We start from the raw sequence: 16,144 nt of genomic DNA, 5'->3' as shown, positions 1-16,144 counted from the left end.
AATGTCTTTAAGAAATATGCACTCCTGCTTGCACCATCCATAATCCCACTTGTCTTGATTTCTTTCCCCTTTATATAGTTTTGCAAACACTTTGAACTTTCATAAGAATGAAGTGCCAGTTCCATGTGCAATCTTTCTGTCCTGTCTGGAGTCCCTTGAATTATGGGTTATGGGCAATGAGGGAGGAGAGGCAGGAGAGCCAGGGAACTATGCCCGCATGTCTGAGCTATGCCCTTGCTGCCATCAGAGTGCCCGTCACTGCCATTCCTATTGCCTCCGTCTCTTGTCTGAAAACCAACTCATCCAACGCCAAAAGCCGCATATGGAGACTGGCGGCCCTTTCTGCCCCCGGATCTGGGCAGCATCTCTTCGCTTGCCTTTGCAGTACACAAGTAGACTAAACTTGGCAGTTGGTAGGCTGACCATCGTCACCCTTTGTGTTGTGCTAGGTGCTCTTTGGTTTGTAAATGTCCTGTGCAAAAGGGGACATTCAGAGAGCATTTTCTAAAGCTGTCCTCCCAGGAACAGCCTTGGAAAGCTTTGTGCCTTCCTCTTGCCGTTGGGGTAAACATCAGGATGGCATCACCTCAGGCTCACTGGCCTGTGTAAGGCGAGTCCAAAACCATCCGACAGCAGGGCCAAAGCTCTTCCGCACGGTCCCTAATTCAGCCAAAAACATGATGGCAGGATGAAAGCAAATCTCTTCAGGGATTATTTCAGAGTTGGTGAACCCCAGCCGACCACCGTTCATTGATCAGATGCTGTTCACCTCTCAGTCCCTCCCCGTATCAATCCACCTATCTATTAGAGGAGATTATATCAACCCGCTGCCTCAGATGGTGTTTTGAAGCTAAGCACTTGCAAATGCTTGAAGATATTTGGCTTAAAGATAGGCTAAATAAAAGCTGATATGAGAAGTAAAACTTGTAATGTGCAGTAAGACGAGGGGCTAGATTTCAGGTTTTTCATTGGGCTTTAAATCATACCTTTTCTTTTGAATAATAATGTAAAACCATAAAACCTTTGTTACTGAGAGGCACCATAATGAGCATTTTGCATTGAAATCAAAATAGTTTCTTTTAAAAACACTCAAGCTCTCTTTGAACTGCTGAGTCCTTAGTCAGGTATTTAACCCCAGATCAGAACTTGAACTATTGCCATTTGCCTTAACATTTTAAGCATCAGTATAAAAATAAAGCACAAATAAATTCCTTTTGAGTACTGCAGAATACACGGACACAATTTGAAAGCCAATTGTTAAAACAAGCAAGTACTCTCCTAATCATAACAAAAAGAGAGCGCCATAACACAAGGTGAAAATAAGCAGAAAGCAAACAGAACACACCATTGATTGAGTCCTTCATTATCTAGGATAGCTTTTAATGGAGGAACCTGCGTGTGTGTCATTGCTCTTATCTCTCCAAAGGCAGTATGCACACACTGTAAAAATCAGTCTCTTCATTTTCTGCTTGAAAAGATCATTGTGAAAAAAAAGTGTCAGGGAGTGGAGGTCATGCTGATTTATTGGCAATTAAACCTGCAGGATTTCTGCACTCCTTTCAAAACAAAGTATCTCTGGGTAATTCAGCCTGGCAGATTACATAGTGGGCTATCTACTAAAAGACATGAATCTTTTTGTTTGTGCACAACAGAAACAATTGACTTGGTCTTATTTAGGAAATTGCTACTATTTTCTGTAAGGTGTTTGTATTACCCATGAAGAGAAGGAGGTAAGTTATCTATTAAAAATGCAAGATTCTTTCCAATAGTAAAAATGCTGGGTTTATTCCTCATCTCCTGTTGAGGATAGCAAGTCTACAGATAAACTTCCTCCTGCTTAAGAGTAAATAGATGGTGGTGCTAAATAATAATGCAAATGGATTGCTAAGGAATATCGCATTTGGTTTACTCTGTGGCTGATTTATCCATTCTTGAGTAGGTACTTCTGCATGAGCTTTCAAACCAGGCTGCGTCAGCCTGGTCTCTTGGCGATGATTTTCCAGCTGTATCATTTAGAAGTCTGAAAAAAACAGTCACCTTTAAGTGGCATATAGCTAAACTGGCAAAATGTTCACTATTCTGTTTTGGCAGAACCATCTCACGCAGGTTTGGGCTTACATCATTTACTGAGCTAGCATAAGCTATACCAAAAAAACAGATGCAAGTATGATCAATATTCCCACCCAAAGTGTTTCCCAGCATAGCAATAATCTTGAACTCTTTCTAACGCAGATACCTTCTTAACTTTGCAAACAGTTTTGGATATCCAATGTCGTAGAGCCTTAATGCTTTGATGGTGATTCAACATGTGTATTTCAGTTCTTGGACATGCAACATGCGGTGTGGGAAGAATACTGCAACCAGCACTGAACATCTTCCCAGTCAGTGCAGTGACTTTGGTTGTATGGTTGGGAAAGCATCTAATTATTAATTTTGCTGGGTAATATTGCCCCTAAGACTTCCTTTATAGTTACCTGCTTGTCTGAGCTCTGGATCTATACTGCAGAGATATTCAATGTGGAAGAGTGGGTCTCAGGAGATGTTTGCAGACCCTCAATCTTAGGAAGACCTGTTAAGGGGGAAAGAAAAAAGCAGAGAGCGTATTCAGTCCCAAAATGAGGGACTTCGGACCTGTCTGTATATAGCTACAACCAGATCTGAACAAGAACTTCAGCACCAAGTCCCATTTAGGACGTAGCAAGAGATGAGAGAGAGAGCAAATGTGGCAGGCAGCAGGATGGTGGGAGCAGAAATGCTATGAATCACACACTGAACAGTATCCCTCGTGGCTTTGCCTCGGGCGAGGGAAGAGATCAAATGCTAAACTAGCCAGGTGGTAGGAGAGAGCAAAGCGGGAGACATTCCCAGACAGAAACCACAAGCAGAGAGTTATGGTGTGGGAGCTGAGTAGGCAGACACACCAACCTGGAGAAATAGGAAGTCCCTTTGAAGTTATTACTTCAAACAAGCTGCCAAGGCAAATCTAAGATGCTGCTTGCAACAAGAAGTCCTAGAAGAAGCAGGTGTCCAGCCAATGCTGGACTGGCATTTCTCTCATGGCATCCCTGGGCAGAAGCAAAGGTTAGCCAGAGCCTGCGAACAGCACCCTGTTTTGCTCCTCTGGAGGAGACAACGCCATTCCTGAGTGGATTAACCTGACAAACTCTCCTTATGCCGGCTTTCCGCGGGGTGATACACTGGTTGTAGGTCGCTGGGATCAAAGTGCCTGTGGTTTCATCATGCAAAGTGCTGAGGCACTATGAAGCCCGGCTGACCATTCACACGTGTGGCAGAAATCCCAGCACAGTAACTGGGGCTGGCTGGATCTCATACCACACGTCCATGCCACTGGACCCCCACCACTCGCCCTTCTGCTCTTTAGCCGTTCCTTTCTTGCCCTTCCCCTCTCTCCATGCTCTTAGGTCGCACCACTGATCATGCGTTGTACTTTAGATGACAGGATGGGTGACTGGCTTGGGTGAGGAGGTGCTTTCATGGTGCTGGGTGGCACGGATCAGGTCTGGCTGATACGGCCCTTGGAGAGTCCCTGCTGTGCCCTCTCCTCTCAGGGGAGGCAGGTTGCAGCTGCTGGGAGGCAGGTTTCATCTTCCCAGTGGGTTTGTCCTCCACATACCAGGTCTGGATGACCATCCTCTCTGCTGGGGGAAAGCCTTATCCCACGGTGCACGTATAAACGCCACCTACCATCAGCACCTCGAATCGAAATAAGAGAGAAAGCCTGAGGATTTTGACCCTGACATGGGAGAGGTGGAAGGGCCTATTTTCTGCCTAGAGCAGAAAAAAAAAACCCTAAACCGCTCCTTTTTTTTTTCTTTCCCTTGCATTTAACCACTTGTGGCGAGCGCAAGACAAGCAGAGCCGTGACTGTGCCCTGAAGGGGAGAGGGCAGCCAGCCTCTGGCAGAAACAGTGCAGGAGCCGGGAAGGAGAGCTGCAGTGATGGGAGCCGCCTTGGCAAAGCAGGCACGGCGTGTCCTTGAGTGGGCAGTACCTTCAAGGACGGCCCTGGAGCCGGGCCAGGAGGCACCAGCAGCCTCTGCTGAGTCTGACTTGGCCCTCAGCAGGAGGTGACAGGGGCTGGGTGGAGGGCACCTCCTGCCACCTCCTCAGCACCTGCCTCCGCCTCTGCAGCCCATCTCCCCCACGCCTCCCGCCTTGGGGGGCTGCAGGAGGTGCTGCATGGACCTCCTGGGGAGCCGAGCCTGCGGAGACCTGTGGTGTAGCACCATGACTAATGTCTGTCCCACCTATTTTAAAGATCTGTGTTGGGAAATAGCACCGTGTCCTTGTCATATTTATTGGATGAGTTCTGCTTTGCTTGATTGCTGTTTTGCTGTAGGTTTCCTTCAGTAGCTCTGGTGCTTGTCCTGCATGCAGTAGAAAACTGAGACGGAGCGAGAGGTAGACCAAGGCGGCGTGTGGGCTTGGACTGCCAGCAGCTGCAGGCCTCCATTGTGGGACAGGGTAAATTGCAGGAAAGAATGGTTTAGTCCATTCAATCTGAAATTTGGGAACAAGCAGCTTTCAGGGATTTTGCACAAAGCAAAATTTTTTTGCTGAGCGAACATGCGGCGGGACGACACCGGTGGCCTTGGCTCTGTCAGATACCGTTGCTCCCAGCCCTCCATCACCTGCTCCCTCTTGCTCTCATAAATCTCGTGCAGGATTTAGCAGGCAAACTGGATCATGGTAAGGAAGCAGGGATCAAACTCGGCGCAGACACCGAACAGAGACAAACACAGGTTCCTCGATCATCCAGCAGCTGCCTGGGTACTAAGTGAAGGCATCTTGATGCTGGCTGAGGTCGCTAGTCAGGAGCCAGTACAGGCAGGGGCAGGCAGAGCAGGCAAACATCAGGAGTGGTGTGAGTGCCCCCATGATGACCCAAAAAGGCCTGTGGTGGAGGAAGGTCCCTGCCTGTTCATGAAGGGTGCGCACCCTTCTCTCCAGCTCTGTGTTTGGTGGGGACCAGGAGAGTCCGGAGCCCTGGCGTGCCTCGGCTCCTGTGTGAGCTGCAGGCATGGATCTGGGCCACTGCTGAAGACAGGCTGAAAATGAAGCATCGCCCCGAGGTGCAAACAGTGCTCCAGCAGGGACGAACTGGTTTTTGCAGGGCTGCTCCTGGGGGCTTTGGCTGGCGGGAAAGCGAACACCCTTGAAGAGCGACCCCCACCATCGCTGTTAACACTAGGGATGCTGAATCCCATATCCGTGGCATGTGCCTGTCCTGTACCCGCTACCCAACCCGGCAATGCCCGCTCAAAATGCTCTGCGCCCCAACTGAGCCGGGTCAGCTCCGCGTCCTCCAACACTGCATGGACGAGCTGCTGCAGAATTGCAACTACACATGCACCTCTAGAAGACATAATTCTGCCTATGGTGCGTTATTGAGATGAGTATGATTGATACAAGGTGGAAAGCTGAAGCCTTTTTAGGGTTTGTGCTGGGCTTTCTTTTGTCCCTCCTCCCCAAATGCCGGTGGCTCACGGGTAGCAGAAGAGTGAAGGCGACTGGTTGGCATTGGAGGTAAGGGCCCGATGCAGAAGGCACTCCAGAAAGCTTCACATCTTGGTTACTGCCTTTATTGATACGGAGTTGCTGGATTTTTGAACAACATAGTATGGTTTAAAGCCAAAAGAACCTACTGTGGGCATGTTGAGCAGTAGAGAGGACCGAGGGTGATAAAGGTGACAACGCTTTTCAGGAGGTGTAGAAACGTTTTGTTTCATTTGAAGTGGTGTGCTACACCCCGGTTTAAATAAAATCCCGGTTCAAAGGTCAAGTTTTATTTTTTGTTTCCGTGAGGGGGTGGCGACTTCAGGGCACCTTCAGCTTTTATCTTCTTAGGTGTTGTTTGGTTTGGGGTTTCTTTTTCCTTCCACTAAAATATAAAGGGTGAGAGGGCGTACGTTCCTGCTGAACTCAGATGGCATCTTTAAAGGGGTAAATGGAAAAATCTGTGAGCAGCTCCGCTTTAAAGGCCGGGGTGTAAATGCAATCAAGGGGCGAGAATGGGTAGCACCCTCGGTGGCTCACACCAAACCTTTCATGTAATATATTGAAGCCAAATCGATCCGGGATTCAAACGTCTCTCTTTCAGGTTACCTCCCAGCCAGGCAAAAGGCAAAGCAACACACCCCAATTCCACCAGGCAAACGGCGCGCAGCTCGGGCCCCGCTCCTCCCTCCCTCTGAAGCCGCTGAGGTCTGGTAGCTGTCAAGGCAAGCGGCAGCGCACGCTGCCCGGGAGGCGGAGGGACGGGAATTTGGGCAAAAGAGCCTCTTACGGGCAAAGCGGTGCTGGTACCAGCAGTGTGAGGTCTATTTTTAATGGTTTAGGAGCGGAGGGTGCTTTCAGCATTAGATGGCTTTAGGAATACATAATTAATATAAGTGCACTTCCGTTGTCCGCCGAGAGGGTAGGGGGCCTGGATAACTTCTGAAGCTGTACAGAAAAAAAAAAAAAAAAGAAAAGGTTGAATGAATCATAATGTATTCAATCAGTGGAAATTAGGCAGGAGAAAAAATGAAAGTTGCTGAGAACAATTTATTCTGGTCAAAACTGTGCGGCTGGACTCTTTCCGAAGCCAGTCGTGCTTCACGGCGTAGCAGAAGGAGCCTGTACGTGCTGGGCTGAGCCTCCCTGCTGCTGGCTTCAATCCTCTGCCCTCGGGAGAGTATTCTGCCTGCTATAACCCTGGGCCCGATTCATCCTCACTTGTAAAAAACCCAAGAGATTGTTCCCTGAACTGAAGTGATTTCAAATTAAAAAAAGTCCCGACTGGTTCCTGCTAACGTGGAGTTGGGGAATTTCCTTGAAACGCGTTCCCATCCTCCCTTATAAATAAAATTACTGCAATGCATCACGAGGCAGGTGAAAGCCAAGCGTCCTTCAGAAGGCAAGGAAACCTTGGAAGGGCGAATAAACTTTTTTGCAGCAGCAGACAGGCCGCAAAAGAAAATTTCTCCCTGCGAGCGACTTCCCAAGGTCCTCTTTATTATGTTGTAAAACTGCAAGTGTACGCAGGACTGTAAAACCCCGCTAAGCAAACAGCAAAGTTCTCGCCTTGAAAAGCTTAAAGCCGAAGGCACGAGTGGAGGACAATGTGCTACAAGGCAGAGCAAACACGGCGGCGGCTTCATCTTTGTTAAGAGGACCAAAAAAAAAAAATAAAAATAAAGGTTTGATGTCATGGGGGAAATGAGGAAGAAGGAGAAAAATAGGTAAAATACACCAGCAGCCGGGTGATTGTGGATGTGTGAGGGGAGAGGAAAGGGAAACTAAAAGGAGGGGTTTGTTGTAAATTTGGATTTTGGGGGGGGGGGGGGAATGGAAACTTTTCCCAGCCGGCGTGGACGATCGGGGCGGGATGCGGAGCTTGGAAGCCCCTCGCAGCCCGCACCGCCCCGACGGCCCCGGGGTGGCGGCGGTGCCTGCGGCACCGCCGCCACCCCGGGGCCGTCGGGGCGGTCCGGGGAGGCGGTACCGGCGACGGGGGGGGTGTGTGTGGGGGGGGGAGGTTGTTCCCGGTTGCCATGGGGAGGCGGGGAGGGCGGTACCGCCGCCGCTGCGCAGGGAGCAGCTGCTCCCTGACACATCCCCCCGCTGCCATATTGTGTCCGCGCTGCCGGCCGCACGGCTTCATGACCGCGGTGAGTGGAGCCGGCGCTCCACCCCCCCACCCCCCACCCCTTCCCTCTCTATCCCCACACCTGTTTTTGTTGCTTCTACCTCTTTTTTTCGTTTAGTTTTGGGGGTTTTCGGGGTTTGGGGGAATGGGGTTTTTTTGTTTTTAACGCTCTGGAAGGAGGAATGGGAAAGCGCGGGGAGCGGGGCGGCGGGAAGTGCTGGGGGGGGGGTGGCCGGTGCCCCCTTCGGGGATGCTTCGCCCCACGCGTGGAGGCGGAGAAGCGACCCCCCTTCCCCCCACCCCCCTGCGTGGGGACAACGCGCGGTGGCGGCGCTTCCTCTTCAACCGCTCTCGATGACGATGCGTGGGAAGGGGTGCGCGCAGGGTGCGTGGGGACACCCCCCCCCAACGCGGCGGCCGTGCCGGGATCGGGGCCACCCCCCCCACCCCCCCGCAGCTCCTCCTCCCGACGGGGCTCCGCGGAGCTTCCGCCTGTCCGTCCGTCCGTCCGCCCGCGGGTTTTACGCGGATGACCTCCCAGGGCAGCGCAGGCCCGCGCTGCTTACGCGCTTCCGAGTGGGGTGATGGAGACGGGGTCCGCCCGGGGCAGGGAGCCGGCAGCGCGGCCCCGCCGTGCCCCTCGCCTCCGGGTCACCGCCGTAAAACCCTCGAGCCGTTTATTTAACCAAATAAACACCGTTTGGGCGTTATCCCGCTGCGCCCCCTTGGCCCAGAATGGGTGGGAAGCCCCCACGGGTGTGCGCGGGGTCTGTGGTTTCCAGAGGTGAGGGGGGAGCGGGGGGAGGCGTCACGGGGATCCCGCGGTTTTGGGGGTAAAACGCTGGAATCGGCTCCTGAGGTGCGCGAGGCGAGGCTGGGATCGGCACGTGGCCCCTGGGAGCTTCCCGGCGGTTTCGGGGGTTTCTGGTGGAGCTGGGCAGCGGAGCGCGGTGGCGGCTGAGGAGCAGCATCCCACGGCCCGCCTGGCGTACTCCTCCTCAGGCACACCACGGCTCCCGCTCTCCCAGTTTATACGGGAGCAGAAACCGGCTTTTGTTCCTGAAGATTTGGATTCTGACAAGGCCCAAACAAAGAGTAAAGAGGACAAAGAGTAAAACCAGAAAACAAGGAGTAAGCTTGAGCGGGGCCCAGTAAACTCACCTCCCCGCCTCGGTGCCTGCCTGGGGACGGACGTGATGTGCAAAATGTAAAGTTAAAAATGCTGAATTGTGTTGGACTTGAATACTGTGAAGGTAACTTGATTAGGTTTGTGGCCAACCTGTGAAATGAAGATAATTTTGTATTTAATATACTACATATATATACACACACAGACACACTCCAAATCTTGTTATTGGTGCCCTTGCATTTAGATGGACTTTGGTAACGGTTGTGTTGTAATATATTGACACGTGGGTCATCTAACTTCTGTTGTGTTTCTTGGTGTGGGGTCTTTTTTTCCCTCCTAGATGTCTGGTGTGATGCTACATCTATGCAAGAAAAATTAAGCTGGCGTTATCTTATGTCAGAAAACTTGAACTAATTTGCAGTTGGTTTTTTTTTGTTTTTTTATATTTTTTTTTTCCTTGGCAGGTGCCAACTCACATTTCCCAAGCTCTGCAGAAGGTAGTTGGACACATCAACTCTGAACTGAAAGCTATATAGTAGCAATTAACACGGCACAGAGCTTGAGCTGATGAACTTAGCTGAGTGCCAGGGTATGTTATTTCTGAGCTCGGCCACGTGCTGCCGCAGCGGTTCGGCTTCTGCTGGGGTCCAGCTGCATGACTTGAGTTTTGTAGAAGTAGGGAGGAGATGGTGATTCTCACTTTGTATGTTTGAGTTGCCTAAAATACATATAGGACCTTTCTGTGCTCTTAGTCTTTTTTCTTCCTCCCCCCCCCAAATGCCTCATAAACTGAGCGGTGCGGCTGTACACGGTGTTTACGCTTGCAGAGCGCGGTGGAGATGCTGCGGTGGCTCTGGCTGTGGTGCTGCCCTGGGGGGCTGGGGGCTGGGGGCAGCTGGAGGCGCCGACCCCCTGTCGCTTCGGGCGTGCAGCCCTGGGCGCGCTCGGGGACCTTGCTGGAATAAAACTTGATGTCTTCGTTGTCAGCGTCTTGACGGGAGGATGAAGTTGTGACCCCTTTGGGTGCTGCTGCTGAGGCTGTACTGAAGGAGCTCTGCAGGGATTGCTCAGCCTAGAAGTAAGATTTTTTTTTTATCCAAAAGGGACACCAACCAAGGAGCATGCTGCCTCAACAGCTCCAACCGCCACAGGTTTTCTGCTTGAGGAGCCTTCCCGTGTCCTCTGGGGAGCTCAGGATGGAAGGTGCCAGCATTGCCAGCAACTATCTCAGTGTCAGGACATGCCAGTCCAGTAAGTAATGGAGCAGGTACAGGGACGTGTAATGGTCCTGTCGGACTAGAAAAAGGACTGTCTGGCGAGCGACTGTAGTGCCTGGGAAAGAAGACAGAGGCTTAGGGGCATGTCAAGCTCATTTTTACCATCTCTATTAACCATAGGCTCTGCCTGCTCAATGCAGTCGGATTGAAAACCTGACAAGTTGAGCAAAGCCAAACTCTTGGTGAACGAGATAGTTTGGCACCTGAAGATGCTGTGTATGGATTTAGTTTAAACCGATGAGAAAGCGATGCAGTTCTTTCATGGAAGCATTGATTCCCATAAAAACAGTGGAAGTTTTGATGCTGGTTTCACTAGGGTTGTAATTCCACCTTCCTCCCCCGCCATCGTTCCTGGGCTTCTCGTTGTTGGGGTTAAAAGGAGCTGGTATTTATGGGAGGAAATATCCCAGGCACTCAGAAGAGTTTTTCCTAATACAAGTTCGTTTTACCTTATCAGAACGAGCCGGATAGCAGGATTATAGTTGGCGGGGTGACAGAAAGTAGGAGTGCTGGGAGGAGTGACGGCGTGCCCGCAGCCACCGCTGCTGTGCATCTCTTACGCCGTTCCCTTCAACGGGGCAGTCTTACTGCACCGCTGCGGTGCAAAACGAGCTGTGTGAAATACAGCTTTCCTTTCCTGGCTGTAAATCGATGAAAAGCAGCCTTCAGTCGCCGTAAGTAAAGGCCGTCAGCAGTACAGATGCATACTCACTACCTTTTAGCACAGGTGTAAATTGTGTCCGTTTTATTCCATTTGGCTCCTTGAGTTTTCTTTTTATGGCTGTTGCTGTTCCTCTCCCTCCCATTAATGAGGTGTATTGTGTATAAGCTGGTGCATAGGGTATCACTGCACTGATTGTAACTTTTTTGAGGGAAGTAGATGGAGGCGGCGAGTGCCTCATCCTCGCGCGTGTGCCTCGCCGCTCGGCAACTGAAATGGTGTTGGGCAACTTCCTGCGCCGAGACGCTGCTGTCAGCGGCACTCGGTGACTCACGTCAGCACGCGGCTGCGTCTCTCGACAAGTGCACGCTTGCAGACTGCAAAGCTCGTCCACATCCCAGCGCAGCCACTGAAAGGGTCGGTTTGGGTGCTCTGGGTCTCTTCCCAGATCCAGCAGCTTCCTTGGCTCCCAGGGAAGACACTCACAAGTAAAACAAGAAAACCCTGAGATGCTGCTTCACTTTTTGTCTGGCTGGACCTTTATGTGTGATACGTGTTTATTTGTTCCCTTTCATATTACACGTGCTTTCTGACTTGGGGCACGCTGTGTGATGATGAACTCTCCATCCCATCCTTGCCATGCTGGGTAAAAGCACACAGCGACGCTCCGAGGTACTTGCAAAATACAATTTAAGTCAGCAAGTGGGAGACAGCTCGCTCATGCTTTGGTAATAAATTATGTCGTATGGAAGAAGGGCTGTCTGATGCCAGCCAGCGTCTTTCTGACCCCTGGTACTCTGCCTCCTCCCTGTAGAACGTTATGGCTGCGGAAGCACGAGGGTTGGGTCACACTCGCTTTTGGAGAGCGCTGCTGGGTGCTCTTCAGTGCCGAGTGCCCGGAGGTCTGCGCGGTCAGCAACTGGGATGACTAGCTGTTGTGTCTGGGGTAGAAATACCCGTGTTACTGAAGAGTTGCTCGCATACCAGGACCATCTTAAGAGAAGCCTGGAATTTGTGCAGATAAGAAGACTTATACCAAAAGTCAACGATGTGGATTTTGACTTTTTTTTTTCCCCTAGTGTGTTCAAATTTTTTTCTGTTGTGTTCAAATTAGACTTAGAGCTCCCTATTTTTTCCTCAAAGGTTAGGGTATGTTAGGGACTCCAATAAATTGGCTACTGCAGCAGCAGTAGCCAGAAATCACCCCCCCACCCCTGCTCTTCTGCACCCCCTGTAAGGACTAGATTATAAATTGGGAATGTTTTCTCCCAGTTCCCGCTGGCAGAAAACCCTAATACGATTTGCTCGGATCAGCGGTACCCGTGTACGCTGGCTGCCTTGCAGGATGGCAGTTGTGGTCTAAGGTGGCTGACGCCGCTTCTCTGAACTTGCTAATGGGACGGGTTTGAAATGCAGGGCTGGGCTGAGATGGGGTCTACGGCCTCCAGCTGCGGCGCTTATGGCCGTGCGTGGGCCTTCCCCTGCGGCCGGCGACAAACCTGGTCTCTGCATTGCAGCCGCAGACCCGCACGCCTCGATGTCCCTTTGAACGGCATCATTGGGTACCTTCGACTTTATCGGCGTGACCGCGTTTTCCATCTGTTAAGTGCTGGATGGGTGGTACGCAGGTGATGCTGCTCGATCCTTGTGTTACTTTTGCTTATGCATCTGGGCGTCCCAGCAGCGTGCGTCGTATGAATTGCCGTCGCGGTTTTATTGTGGACTTCGTGATGTGTGACCGGACATATTCCCAAAGCCCATCTCCTGGAGCAGCTTATCTTGATACCATGCTCGGGCTTTGTTTCTTCTCTCAGATAGTTTTCAGTGCATTCCTATCTTGCAGCTTGTAGCTACTTTTAGTTTCCCAGCTCACGTGCGGTCCCCCTGCTTGCTTCCTTTTTAACACCCTCACTGGATTGCATTATGCTTAGATTTGGGGCAAGCATACGGTCGCCTAAAAGCTAATTACTGGATATGGAGAGAGCTCAGCCACTGGAAATCTTGCACAAAGTAGAGCTGAGTGGGAGCTGGGACGCTTGCTGCCAAGCAGCAGCAGCAATCACTGATCCCTCATCCTCTGGTCTGTGAGGACCATCACCAGACCAGTTATCAGCCAGTTTGGTTCAGTTTAGGGATGTTGAGTAGTCAAAATTATGAGCTAGTATGCTTTTGGGCTTTTGACCATGCCATATGAGAAGTGTCAGGTGGCATCTTGTACTTTGAGGGTCTAATTTTGCTAGCACGGGTGCCTTTCTTCTGTGTTTAGAGAAACTTGTATCTTCTGTAGCCTTCCATCTGAAGGTGTACCTCAACATACAGACCCTGTACGATTAAACCGGGCCATTTTTCAAGACGAGAAACCTGCTTGGTCCAGTTGTTCCAGTGTGGGGTCACCATATAGAAGACAAGGTAATTTTATGCCACAACCATTATAAGCAGAGGGATTATTCTGATATAAAAGAATTTTGAAACAGAACACCAAGTTCAACAGTTGTGGAGTAAAATTAAGAGCAAGTTGGTCGTGGAGGTCGGCACGGTGAAGAGCATTGCTTTGCTGTGCCTTGGGCTCTGGAGGAAAACTTGGGCTTAGGGAGCAGGAGATGGGAAACAGCAACTAGTGACAGCTTCACGATCACAAAGTTGTACTGGTAACATGGTGGTGGCTTTGTGGTACGGCTCCGACGATGCTTTTAAATTAAATCTTGCATAAGGGTTACTTGGGGCGAAGCTTCAGATTGTTGGTTTTCAGCTGAAAATCGGGAGTTCTGGTACTTTAAGGCTGAAGAAGGCAGAAAAGCTGGATGGAAAAGATAGCATTATGTTTTCTAGTGTTGGTAAATTGGTACTGACACCAGCTGAAATGTAGCTATATTCACTTCTATTTCAAGAGGATGGTAGAGAAACACGTGGAAGGGTTACCCTGGAAAGGGAATTAGCATCAGAATTATTTTGCAAGGCATTTGCTCAAATGGCTCAGTTGTGAACATATCAATGGCTTACATTTTTTTTGCATTTTAGTCCATTTAGCAACCAGTGTACTGAATTTAAGGACCACGACCCGAAGGCATCCTTTGAAAGGTACTTTTGAAAAGCTACTATTGGCAGTAAAGCATTTTTCTTAAAAGTACTCCCCTCCTCCCCCTTCTGTGACACCAAGGGTTTTTCTTAATAGTTTAGATTTCACTGTTGTTTTTTTTAATCACTTCCCAATTTCTCTGTTAGACTGTTTTCATTTGTGTGTTTTAAATCTCAGGCACAGGGAACCCCGTCCAACAGTGACTGCAGCCTTTGGAAAGGCTTCGTGATTGCAAAGTCTCTGCAGGCAGCCCTGGAATAAATGGCCCAGAGGCTCTGGGCTGTGCACAGGGTCTGGGCATGACCGAGTTTACCTATCATTTTCGTTTCAGATATTTATTTCAATCACAAACCCACTTGTGTGTGTACTTAATAAAAAAATCAAAACTTTTTTCATACAAGTTAGATCTCAGATGAAATCTCTTTCTCTCACTGCCTGCCCTTACCCGAACTACGATAAGGGTTTTATTCCCTTCCCTTTTAAAATTTTGCAGCATTTCTTAACTTCTCCTAATACTGGACCTTTGGGTTTTGTTATCATGTTTTGGGTTTTTTTTCCCTCGCCTTTAATTAGATCAGAGAATGCGGGAGAATATTGACATTAAAGGGGGGTTAAAATGAGAGAGGCTTGGAAGTATTTCAGCAAATACCTGGAAAACCTCTCTGTTCCTTTGAGCCCACTGATGCCAAGGTTAAAAAGAAACCCCTGAGCTTACGGCTTGTCCAGTCCTTTGGTTGTTTTGTTGGTTTTTTTCAGGCTGGCTTCGAGAAGCTGATAACTACCTTTTTAATGGGTTTTTAAACAATTATTTTTAATTTCCCCCCCTTTGCAAACCAAGAGGAGCGGGAAGGGCCCCTCCTGCCGTGGGTGCTGCCCCGGGAGAGCATCTCTGGGTGCCTTTTGTCACCGGGGGTGCAGCTGCCCGTTCTTCTCCTCTGCAGACAACGGGTCCTGGCTCACCGAAATCTATGGCCGAGAGGCGGTTTTGTCCCTGGGAGACCGTAATGCCTTTAGTTGTCTTGGATACGTGACATCATATAGCGTTGTAATCAAATATAGGCCTTTTACAGGGCTGAGGGGGGGTTCAGGCTGACCTCCAACCTCCCAAGCCGCCCGTGTGAGGTGGGCAGGGGATGGAGCAGGGCAGCCCGAGACAAAGGAGATGAGGGAGGGGGGGAAGGTTAAATTAATGGGGGAGAAATGGTCTGGTGTCATGCTTTTAATGCTCCCGGTCAAGCGGATGTGGTGCTTTTTATCGATGAGTTTTCACTAGTTGTGCCAAGATTTCTTTTTTGCTGCTCTTCCCTCTTAACGCGCAAAAACGTGTAGTTGGTCCTGTGCTGTCTTGAAAGTTTACGATAAACTTGTGTAGGTGAGTGGTGACAGTCATTTATCTGTGTAATTCTTGTGTTGTTTTAGCAACACGATACCTACATTGATGTATTTAAGTCAGGACAATCCCTGGTGTCAGTACACTTCCCGTAAATGCAAGGGAATATGAAAAATCAATAGAAGAGTTTGCTGTTTGTATAGTTGCTTGCAGACAAAGGCACATACCAATCTTTTAAAATATTCTCTCAGAGCATGTGTATGATAGTACGAAAGTTGTGTGTAGAGTACCCAAATTGCCCTGGCTCTGTAACTAAGGCTGCATGCCCTGAGCTTGTTGCAGAGAGCACGGTTGCAGAGCTGCTGTCATTAACGTAAGTGTGATGGCTAAAAATCTCTTCTCCCGGATTAAAATCATATTGTACTCCTCAGACTTAGACAATGCATGGTAAGATTTTTAATTTTTTTTTCTTTTTTTTTTTTTTTTTAAAAAACCTGGAGGGAAGTTACGGCACTGTTAAGCAGGTTCCGGGTCTTCCTGCTGCTAGCAGAGGTGGCCTAATTGCTGGGCTGGTCCTACAGAAATAAATGGGTACATTTAGTTGCAGAGAAGGTTGTCCTAACCTGGGGCACTGATGTTGTGCAGATGCCAAATGGCACCTTTCATCTGACGCCACTGGAGAGTGAAGAAGGGTCAAGCAGCAGCAGCTCTGCTCACACGCTGACTTGTCATGGATGAGGTCTATGGCGTCTTTTAACGAAAAGGCTGAATTCTTTCTCATTGGGTCGATGAGTCCAGCCGTGGTGGCCGTAGTACTAAAAAGATGGCTGTGCACTGTTACCTGCAACGCTACTGGTTTTGGAGAAGGTCACCTTTGGTGTGATGGAGGTATCTACTACGGCTTTGCCCCCTGGACCTGGACTCTGCTGGAGCTGAGACTTCTTCAGGATGGGCTGCTGCAACTAAAGCATGCTTCCCTGCTTGCCTGAGGATATGCCCAAGCAGACTCCCAGCTTTGTTA

The 16,144-nt window shown here is 49.7% G+C and overlaps 1 protein-coding gene across 1 annotated transcript in view; it reads left to right on the top strand.

Annotated features, from left to right (window-relative positions):
• The first annotated feature begins 7,632 nt into the window (after positions 1 to 7,632).
• Positions 7,633 to 16,144, top strand: part of FOXN2 (forkhead box N2) — a 29,999-nt gene continuing 21,487 nt past the window's right edge. Inside the window, 1 exon segment of the mRNA XM_082307165.1 lies at positions 7,633 to 7,672. The gene's annotated coding sequence lies outside the window, so the exon portion shown is untranslated.

This window comes from Platalea leucorodia (genome assembly GCF_965183815.1).
Source record: "Platalea leucorodia genome assembly, chromosome: 3".
Lineage (NCBI taxonomy): Eukaryota > Metazoa > Chordata > Aves > Pelecaniformes > Threskiornithidae > Platalea > Platalea leucorodia.
Note: the sequence above shows the minus strand (reverse complement) of the source record. Positions and strands in the feature narration are given on the sequence as shown.